Below are 10,729 nucleotides of genomic sequence, written 5' to 3' on the forward strand. Positions count from 1 at the left end.
ATCTCCTCTCGATGCGGAGTAACAGCGGCTCAACTCTGAGTCCCTCCCTGATAGCCAAGCTCTTGAGGGAGAGCCCGGACACCTTGCGGACTAGACCATGTGACCTATTGACACCCCAAAACAATGCTGCATCATAGTGGCATGTCTGATATATGATGCACACCTTTCTATAAATATTAGCATTTTTGCTTAATAGCTTCTAGGTCATGTTACCTATTGGCCCCAAATCAATGACACACACCTCTTTTTTTCTCCGTTTCAACCTTTCCTTCATTTTAAATTAACTTAATATTGTACATATCAATGTTATTGCTCAATATCATCCCAGAAGAGTGCATTCCCTGTGAAATGTGAATTGGTACTGTTATAGTGAAACATATTTTAAACTGACAATAATAATAATAAAAACAAACATCTTTTAAACTGCATTTGAATTGAATTTTATTTTTGAAAACCGATCCTTTATTTTGAAAAGCGGACGTCGTTCTCCGTGAAAGCGTCTCTTCGAGCACACTAACGTAAATCCTACAAAAGGGCGAACAGAAAAAAATTAAGTGCGGCGGAGTTGACCGCGTAAAAACAAAAGGTGGCTAGCTTTACCTCAGTTGTTTACAAACGCAGTGCTTGCTTGTGGCCGATACTTCATGCTAACGTTAGCTCAGCTTTGACAAAGTCCCCCATTTATAATGCGTCACGCCAAAAAATATGTTGTCACAAAAACAGCCCCTTACTGTTTGTTATGATTTTGCAACACTTATTTAGCATGTCTCACCTGTGCATTTGGTTGTCCGGACGGTAACCGGCCGGACGCCAGCGGGAGAATACGATGCGTTCACAATGCCGACATCTGTCACGCCGCCACCAGCGTGGCGGGTCATGCTTTTATTTTCGTACTCATGTTTCCTGTTTATTTTGAAAATCACTAACTCCCTTCTCACCCCAGGTCACTTGCCCTTCCTGCTGCCCGCTCATTACCGGTCCCCACCCATGATTATCGCCACCTGCCACCAATTATCCCCTGCAATAAAAGCCATCAGCCTTTCTCCCTCAGTTGCCGAAGTGTCACGTCAGTGCATGGAAGCGTTCCACAGTCCGCGAGTCCTTGATCCTGTTACCTTGCCTTTTTGCCTTGTTTTTGTGCCTTTCCCTCCCCAGCGGAGCGCCCTTAGTTTTTCCTTGTGCCCTGAGCCTGTTTTCCTCCCCAGCGGAGCGCCTTTAGTTATCCCCTGTACCTTGTGCCTGTTTTTTCCTCCCCAGTGGAGCGTTTTTTGTTCTCAACTTTTTGATTCCCCTTCTCCTCTCAGTTTGAGAGGAGACTGCTGCTGTCGATTAATAAATCTGCTGCCTTTGTGGCCTACCATCTCCCTGCGTCTGAGTCCTACCTCTCCACGTCGTGTCGACATCGGACATATTAGACGCTTAAACGTCGCTGTTGTACGGCAAACCTGGCACAACCTATTGCTGCTAGACCGTAATTGGTGCTCAGTACTGTCTTAAACAGACTTTGAAGTGGAATTTTGTCACTGATATCAATTCACATGCTGCCAAACACACGAATATGGTGTATATATGTTAAGAGTTCTTTTAATTCCTACGTTCCCTGAAGGCACTGTCACTGGGGGGTGTTCCCAAAGCGCTTTTGTGCAGCTGTCACTCATGATTCCACACCCCGCTCAGTTGACACCACGCCCCCACGTAACATTCGGGCCAAAAGTCTGAAACTGAAAAAAAGAGACTTGAAACTGAAAAAAAAAAAAAGATCTGAAAGTGAAAAACGTTTTGAAACTGAAAAAATGCGTTGAAACCCAAAAAAATAAGATCTGAATCTGAAAAGAAAAAAACATGCAACTGAAAAAAATAAGACCTCAAATGTCAAAATATATATGGAAGCAAAAATTGAAAATAAATAATTTATTCAAAGTCAGGACCGAAGTGAATCAAAATTAATTTTGACCTGAAAAAACTTTTCACATGCTTATTTTTATTTTGAATACCTTTTTATATTTTGTGAAATTCAAGATCAACACAACAATTTTCAGTTTCAAGTTTCATTTTTTCAAGTACAAAACTTTTGGCCCTAATTTAACTCCATACACTCGGGAACAGGGAGTAATAATCCGGCGAAACACACAATTCTCAGACTGCACCTACAGACAGCGAATTGATCTGATTGGTTGTAGCAAGTAAAAGACTAGAGACCAACATCACAAAGATCTAACATCACGTAAAGGATTAAAGATTGACATCACATAGCCTAAAACTAGTTGAAACAAGATGATGGTTATATGATGGTTACATCAGTTCAAAACAGACACTTGTTATATCAGTACAAAACAAACACTTGACCTCACAGTCGTGAACCCAACTTAACAGGTCAACTCAAACTTAACCCTGACGTGACCCCAGAAATGACAGGAGGCATATATAATAGGTCTCGATGTACAAAAAAAGTCTCTTGGAGCCATATGCTCAACCAAACAGGAAGTTTGCTATTTTGATTTACTTTGGGATTTGTTTCCTTTTATGGGGTCATATTTTATGGGGGTCATATTTGAACAAACTCCTACTACAAAATGTATCTGATCGTCTTCAAACCTGGTGTGTTTCATCTTAAGATGTTTCAAGGTGAAAAGTTATCGAAAGCTTTTTATTTTGTCACATGCCGTTACCGTAGCAATGCATTGTTTGCAAAGAAAAATTGTTGTTGTTTTTTTAAGTCTAAACATGCGCAAAAACTCATGAAACTTTGATTTCCTGTGCAATTTACAATAAATAGCTAAATAGCGCCCTCTAGAGATTTTTATGAAGCATTTCCGATTATATGTGTAACCAGGTGGTTGGTTAGGATGTTGGTTTTTCCGACGGCCCTTAAATATGGCGTTAGATTTGTGCCACAATTCCGTGCGTAACAAAATGTGTTTCGTACGTACAAAATGTGTTTCGTACGTACCAAAAATGTGTTTCGTACGTACAAATGTGTTTCGTACGTACCAAAAATGTGTTTCGTACGTACAAAATGTGTTTCTTGCGTACAAAACAGTCCTCGCGTACGCTCTCCTCAACACGTACGAAACTTTGATTTACGCTTGCGATGCAAGGGTCGAGGCGTGATATTTGTGCCACAATTCTTAACCAATCAGGAGTCGGACAGGAAAGCAAATCCTGATTGGCTGTTTAATATCCAATCAGGCAGAACTTTGACAACGTGTCGTCACGCCGCGTTGCATCATGGGCGCTTCTTCGATTTTTCTTTTTTTCTTTTTTTTTAAACAAGCACTCGGTCCTTTCCTGTTTGACTTTTTGTCTGTATTTCTGCTGATTTTTATTTACTTAATCGAAGTTTTGTTATGTTACGGGATGAATCAGCTCCTAACTGCTTTCCTGCTTAGCGGAAGAAGGAGGGAAAACAAGTTTTAGCGCTCATGGTGATGTTGGATGACGGCATAAAATAGAAGAAAAAAAAGAAGAGAAGAGGCTAACCTGCTACTTACGTTTTCATTATGGTAAGTTACAAAATACTGTACTGTATTTAAGTCAGTAAATCCTATAGTTTTGTCCTCTTTTGATCGTGCTACTATCATTACAATCTTAAACAATGCATGCCATCATGAGTGGCGTTGTATAAGAAGTAGAAAAGAAAATGTTAGACCATCCATTTTTCTTTCGTAATTAGTGCCTGGTACCACTAAAGGTATATCGTGAATAATAGAAAACATTGAATACCTAAGAGCACTGTGTTTGGCAGTCCAATGCCATAGTTATTGACGTAAAGAATTGAATTCATTTTTGTTACAAGACAACCATACACCATGACTAGCAGCTGTTGAAATAAACATGTTTGCCCAAAATAATTGTTTTACTAATGTGAGAAACATGGTTGATCTTGTCATTTTTCCATAACAACAGATAGACAATTAAAAATCTGAGCGCTAACCTTGGGTTTTGTTTTTATTACCAGGCAACAAAGATGACAAAGGACCCAGAATGCACCTGATGACACCACAACAGAAGTGTCAAAAACACCACGAGAAGCAGAAGATGAAGAAGTGGAGTGGGAAAAATATTGATATCGCGCTATTGGCCCATGCAATATGCATATAACAGACATGCAATAAGTTTCATATGGAATTTTTTGCTTTTATCTGAATTTGACCAGTCAGCCACTTGCTAAAATGTGCACCACCATCCACTAGTTGAACATTATTGAAGTCATTACAATTAAATAACTCTGAATACATTTTACTGCATGAGAAATATAATTTGTTCATTAGATAATAAAATCATCATCAGTCATTTCTTTAGATCCATATTAAATATTGCAATATCTATTGCTATACTCAGCAAAATCGCGTCTTGCATGATTTTCCAATTTTGTGCAGCCCTAATTCCTGACGTTTTTGAGCCAGCTGATGAGACCAATTTGACTTAGTCATTAAAATGTCTGTAGGAAGAGTCAGAACGTGAAGCTTGAGCTTGACAGCAGAGAAATCAAGAGCTCCTGAAGAATGACATTAACATTGGACTATCATAATTTGAAGTTCGAATAGTTGTAATGGCCTGTTTTGCAGCATACCAAATCAAACATTTTTAAAATATTTTTTCTCCTGTAAGTTGTCGACACTTTTACTGAACTTATTTAAATGTGTCTTGCAAACAGTATCATTGACAATTGGAAAAATAAAAAGTGTCACACACACTGTATTCGGAACAACCTGTAAACAATAACCAAAATACTATTGCAGGTACAGTGCCAATGCAGTACATGACACATTTATGGTTTCAAGATTAAAGTGTGGAAGTGCACACACTGCACATTTGCCCATCATTGACCAAGAAGACCTCAGAGTACTGTACTCACGATGATGTATTGAGAATGCAAGACCCAAGAGGTTCCACAGATGAAAATATATTACACATTGTATTTGTAATTGACACTTAATGATGCATTATCGATCAACAAACAGCAAACTGTACATTTTGTTTTTAAATCAAATGAATCGTCCTCAGTTACAGTGCATCTTTGCAGTTTTTATTTCAAGTTTTACACACAGTAGGCATGGTAGACTGCTATTGTGGAGCCATCCATCGCCGTCCCATCCATCTCAGCTGTACTCTCTATCCTTAGACATCGTATTGATGACTGTGACCCGGATATAGAAACGATGCGCAATCTGGATTGGTTTACCTGGTAAATTGGAAACAGACAAAAGCTCAAGGTTATTAATTGTAAAACGTGAAACAATCATATCCATCCATCTCCATGTAGTTATGGGAAAACAATGTGACCATCCATGTTTCTACAGTTTCTTGTTCATGTTAAATGTCTAGTACAACTAACGGTAACCACTTCATAACCTCTGCAGCTATAATGTGATGCTCTTTTGAGGGAGAACAGTCAGAAGACCTTTGCAATAATCAAGTCTACTGGAAATAAAAGCATGAGTCAGGTTCTTCTGGTATGGAGCATGCAACCCTTCGGTCGAAGTCTTTTAGGTGGTAAAAGGCTGCTTTAGTGATTTGTTTGAGATGGCATTTATGTGCACAAGTATACAGGTAATGACAACAAAATTAACTCGTGAATTGAATTCAAGAGCTGATATCTCGTAATTTTCCACGATTTTCTAATCAATATCACAAACGTACTTACAAATCAGTAACTATGGCATTATGTTAACAGTGCTTTTGGACATTCCATGTTTTTTTCTGTCTGTTAGTTACACGATATACATTTGGTGGCACTAGGCACTAAAAATGCATAAGAAAATAAAGAAAGGGGGTGGCGATTTTTTTTTTCTTCATCATAACTATGCACATCCATTGCCAATGTCGTGTATGTAACTATTACATACAATTTTGATTGTCTTGGAAGCCTGTGTGTGATAGTGGCCAAGTTAAAAGATGCTACTTACCGTTATGAAAATGTTGAAAGTAGTCTTCGATTCGGAAGTTAGCGTCCCCCCCAACGGTCATCCAACGGTCCCATGAGGGCTAAAACTTGTCTTCCGCTAAGCAGGAAAGCAGTTGGGAGCTGCTTCACCCCGTAATATAACAAAACTTTTGTTAAGTAAATAAAAGTCAGCAGAAATGCAGATAAAATACAAACAGGAAAGCACCGAGTGCTAGTAAACAAAACAAAACAAAAAAAAAAATCGAAGAAGCGCCCATGATGCAACGCGGCGTGACGACACGTTGTCAAAGTTCTGCCTGATTGGATATTAAACAGCCAATCAGGATTTGCTCTCCTGTCCGACTCCTGATTGGTTAAGAATTGTGGCACAAATATTACGCCTCGACCCTTGCATCGCAAGCGTAAATCAAAGTTTCGTACGTGTTGAGGAGAGCGTGCGCGAGGACTGTTTTGTACGTACGAAACACATTTTTGGTACGTACGAAACACATTTTGTACGTACGAAACACATTTTGTACGTACGAAACACATTTTGTTACGCACGGAATTGTGGCACAAATCTAACGCCATACTTAAATGCATCAGCCCCATTATGTCCGCCCCACTCTGTTAGCAAGCTAATCAAGCTGATGTTTAACACCGGTGTACGCCGAGCAGTTGTCACTTGCCAGTTGACCGTCGCTATAGCAGCTTTTTACTTTTTAGCCTGAATTTAGTTTTGTTATATATTGTGTGATTTTATTAGGAAGTCACGGAGTGGTCTTGAGGAAGTTGCTCAGTTGAAGTGTCTGGTTTCGTGGATTGCTGCTACAACTAAGGTACATGAAGTGTATGTCGTACGAGCCGATCGATTGTTTATTTAATACTTTGTGTACTTAATAGGTGTTGTGTTGTTGCAGTTTGCCGCTACTGTTGAGCCAACACTTTCATTGTAGAAATCAAAGCTCTCTTTTGCCTATTTTAGCTAAAATATATTATTAAAGGGACACTTTACTTATTGATCCATTTTTAGCAGCAAAAAGTTGCTACTTTTTCAATAATTAATTTGGTGACGTGATTATTTTTTTATGTACATTTAATAACTTTTAAACCATTGTTAAAATGAATCGAACGCCGGCATGTTTGTTACACGTGACTAAATAACCCGGATGTTTACGTCACTAGTGTGTAAACGCTACACTATGGAAGCACTATGCAACGCAGCCGTGCATCTAGCGTCAAACCCGGAAGGATTAAACCTTATCGCTTCGAGCCAACACGACAAAATAACACTACCGAAGGAAAGTCTGCCTTGGATGTGAAAGTTGTGGCGCCAGATGGTCTTTTCGGGCACAAAATAAACTTTGACGAACGAGTGAATCAGGCGGGGGGTGAGTGGTGCTCGTGCGGGAGCTGCAGGAATGGACAATCCACTAATGAATGTGTGCTGTCTGGAAATGAAAGAACTCGAGGATCGGTTCCTTGGGGACAATCTCAACTGCATCCTGGAACATCAGACATTCAACATGGCAATACTAAATAGACATTCTCAGGATAGCTTTGGTTGCGATGAAAGATGTGAAGAAGAAAAGTCTTGGAGGAGCAAATATCCAACAGGTAAAGTGACACACAGTACGAGCAATGCAAAACGTGTGGAACTGACGAAATATTTCAGGAAAAAGAAAAAATAGTAAAATTAAATGTATCGTCGTTACAGCACCCAACCTCCCCTAGCTGTTTTTTTTTTCTTTTTTGCGTAGCGTCCCACTGCGGTCAGGCCAGCCGCCACTCGAAAAGACGAAGTCAAGCCAGCCGCCCCAACGATTGTTAATACTGTGCATTACGGTAACGTGCCGACGTGCCCCTGCGTTGGCCACCTTCAAATGAATTATGAAATAAAACAGTCCGTGCAGTATAATAACCAATGCCCCCCCACCCCCGAAACATGCCTACCTTTCGCTTTAAATTTGCTTCGCTTCTCCGAGATCTTTCAGTGGCCGTAGTAAGACCTCGATTTGTGTCCGCTGTTGTGAGAGTGAAGGCTCCGTGTTGCTAGCAGTTGCGGCTCCTCCATCGGCTTGATTATTTCCCACGTCTGGTTCTTTAAAGATACTCGGTACTGCGTTGGGCTTTAGTATTAGGCGTGTGGCGTACCCCATCTCAAATTGTAACATATATTCGAAGTCCTCATGCCTGAAATGTTCGCTGCGCGCACGCCTGCTTGTCCTTCGGGAGGTTGACAGCACTTAGCAAACAAACCATTGTCTACTCAAGTAGCTTTTTTTTTTTTTTTTTTTTTTTTTTTTTGGGGGGGGGGGGTCTCGCGGGTTTTTCCTTGCCGACGCCTTGCAAAATTTTGCAATACAGTAAGGCATAACTGACGTTTGTGTCTTCCTCGTTGTTATGTCTGCGTGAACTACTGTTCCCCAAGCGAGTATACACACTAGTGACGTCACCACTCGGGGGCGTTGCAACACGGAAGTACTTCTATGTTGAAAAAAGTTAAATAAATCAATATAGGAGTGTATTCTTCAGCTCTTATGCATGTTTCGTAGCTATACTAACTATTTACTGCCAATCAAGCCATACATGTAAAATTAAAGGAGCCTTCCTTTAATATTAAGCACTTTAAAGCACTGGTGCACTTTAGCTATTTGTATTTGTAGTGTGTAATTTTGCTGGTTCGTTTCCTTGTTTGGTTTGGCGTGAATTACTAACATTTTGATTGGATTTCAATTTACCTCAAGTTTGCTGTGTTCTGCTGTACCTACATCTATCTTTAGCTAAAGTTTGCCTATGATTCTAATAAAGTGTCTATATTGTAATTTTTTAATCCAACCACTTAAGCACTTTACATGATGTAAATAAAGTATTGTTGCCACCACTTCTGCTTCTTTATTGTTGCCGGATCGGTCCCCACTGTAGTGGGCTCGGTTACATATGATTCAGCTAGATTTATGAAAACTGGGAGGCATACTGATCAGCAGAAGACCTACAAAAAAGTATTTTGTAGCCATAAGCTAAACCTAACACGAAGTTCGCCATTTTTATTTTATTTTGGGAATTGTGCATCACTTTTGGCCTTTTGATGAAAATGTGCACACACAAGGTCCCTTTTATAGCTGCTCAGCTCTAGTGTTTTTTTTTTGTTTTCTTTTCAAGAAAATGTCACAGTTCAGAAGTTCAATAGCTTGAACAAGCTATGTATGTATTAGGGGTGTCCCGATCCGATACTGATATCGGATCTGTGTCCGATATCAGCCAAAAAAACAGTATCGGATTTTTTCTGTCCATTTCCAAAAATATCCGATATTTGCACACATATATAAACAGTCCATTCCAGCTTCCGCTCCTGATTTTCTATCCGGCAGCGTCTGCACAGAGCATGTAGCTCTCACGTGATCAAACAAGCATGCATGTGAATTAGCTTTTAGCAAACTGAGGAAGAGAGAATGTTGACAGTGTGGGAGTATTTTTCATTGAAAAAAGACAGCGGACAGCAACATTTGTCAAAAGCCGAAGTTCCCCATGGTGGAAAATAAAGGGAGAAGTTTAATCTAACCAACCTCATTAAGCATTTGAAAAAGTATCACAAACGAGAGTATGAGGATTTTGAGAAGAGAACCGAGGCGAATAATCAGACAGTCAACGCTGTCGGAATCATTTTCACGTCAATCGTTAGTACTGTCGGCTTTAAATGTAATTGAGCACCTCAAGCCTCGCTACGTTATTTCGAGCCGCCACTATTTCGTAGATAAAACTATACCGCAGGTGCATGGTGACGTTCAAAGGTGTATGGCGGCTTATGTGGCAAATGCTAACGCTGTTAGCTTCACCACGGACATCTGGAGCTCAGAGCAACTTCATTTATCATAGAGAAGCATAGTATAGAAGCAAGCTAATGGGGCGGCATGCTGAAATGCTCATCTTCTTAAAAAAGAATCTCCACATTATGCTTGGTCTGCAGAAAGGGGAGATGGAGGAATAGTTAAATTAACCAACTGTTTTTCTACTTTTATTATAGTTACATTTTCATTTTTATTTATTTTAAATTGGAGCTTGGGACACGTTGAGCAGTGAGAGAGTGGCCAATATTGTGTTGGTTGTATATTTTTTTTTTGTCCCGCCCGCTGTTCCCACCATAGTGACCATACTCTGAGTGTATGTATATATATATATATATATATATATATATATATATATATATATATATATATATATATATATATATATATATATATATATATATATATATATTGAACTTCAAAGAGTATAATTTGTTTTTGTTTATTATATTCGGGTTATTTCTCAGGGTCCTTTATTTTGTATTTTATTAAAATGCACGACATAGTTATAGTTGCAGTTAGGTAACCCAAATTTAGGAATAAACGGGTCATATTTTCTCATACTTAAGGTGCTGATTATTCCTTATTTAAATAACACTTGATCAAGTTTCTTCTAACATTTCATACTAAAACAAACGTATCATTGCTGCTGATATGGTATCGGACTGATGTTAATTTACAGTACTCTAAGCTAAAATATCTGTATCGGATCGGAAGTAGAAAGCGTTGCATCGGGACACCCCTACTGATATGGTATCGGACTGATATCGGTATCGGACAGTACTTGAGGCTGAAATATCTGTATCGGATCGAAAGTGGAAAAAGGTGCATCGGGACACCCCTAGTATGTATTTGATTACATCAGATAAAAAGGGGAAAATTAAATGAAGAAAATGAAATGCTGAGCAGTCTTTACTAGTTTATATCCACTTGGCAGACGGACATCTCTTCTTACTGAACTTCAACAATTATTTTCCCTTCCTTCCATCACTCCCAG

The 10,729-nt window shown here is 39.3% G+C and overlaps 1 long non-coding RNA gene across 1 annotated transcript; it reads right to left on the reverse strand.

The window, feature by feature from the left end:
- Positions 1 to 4,890: 4,890 nt before the first annotated feature.
- On the reverse strand, positions 4,891 to 6,283 carry LOC144020962 (uncharacterized). Its single transcript, XR_013284009.1, has 2 exons — positions 5,910 to 6,283; positions 4,891 to 5,185 (listed from the first exon to the last, which is right to left on the reverse strand). It is a non-coding gene; the product is annotated as an uncharacterized LOC144020962 (long non-coding RNA).
- Positions 6,284 to 10,729: the final 4,446 nt, after the last annotated feature.

The sequence above is a fragment of the Festucalex cinctus genome, chromosome 6 (assembly GCF_051991245.1).
Source record: "Festucalex cinctus isolate MCC-2025b chromosome 6, RoL_Fcin_1.0, whole genome shotgun sequence".
In the NCBI taxonomy this organism is placed as follows: Eukaryota; Metazoa; Chordata; class Actinopteri; order Syngnathiformes; family Syngnathidae; genus Festucalex; species Festucalex cinctus.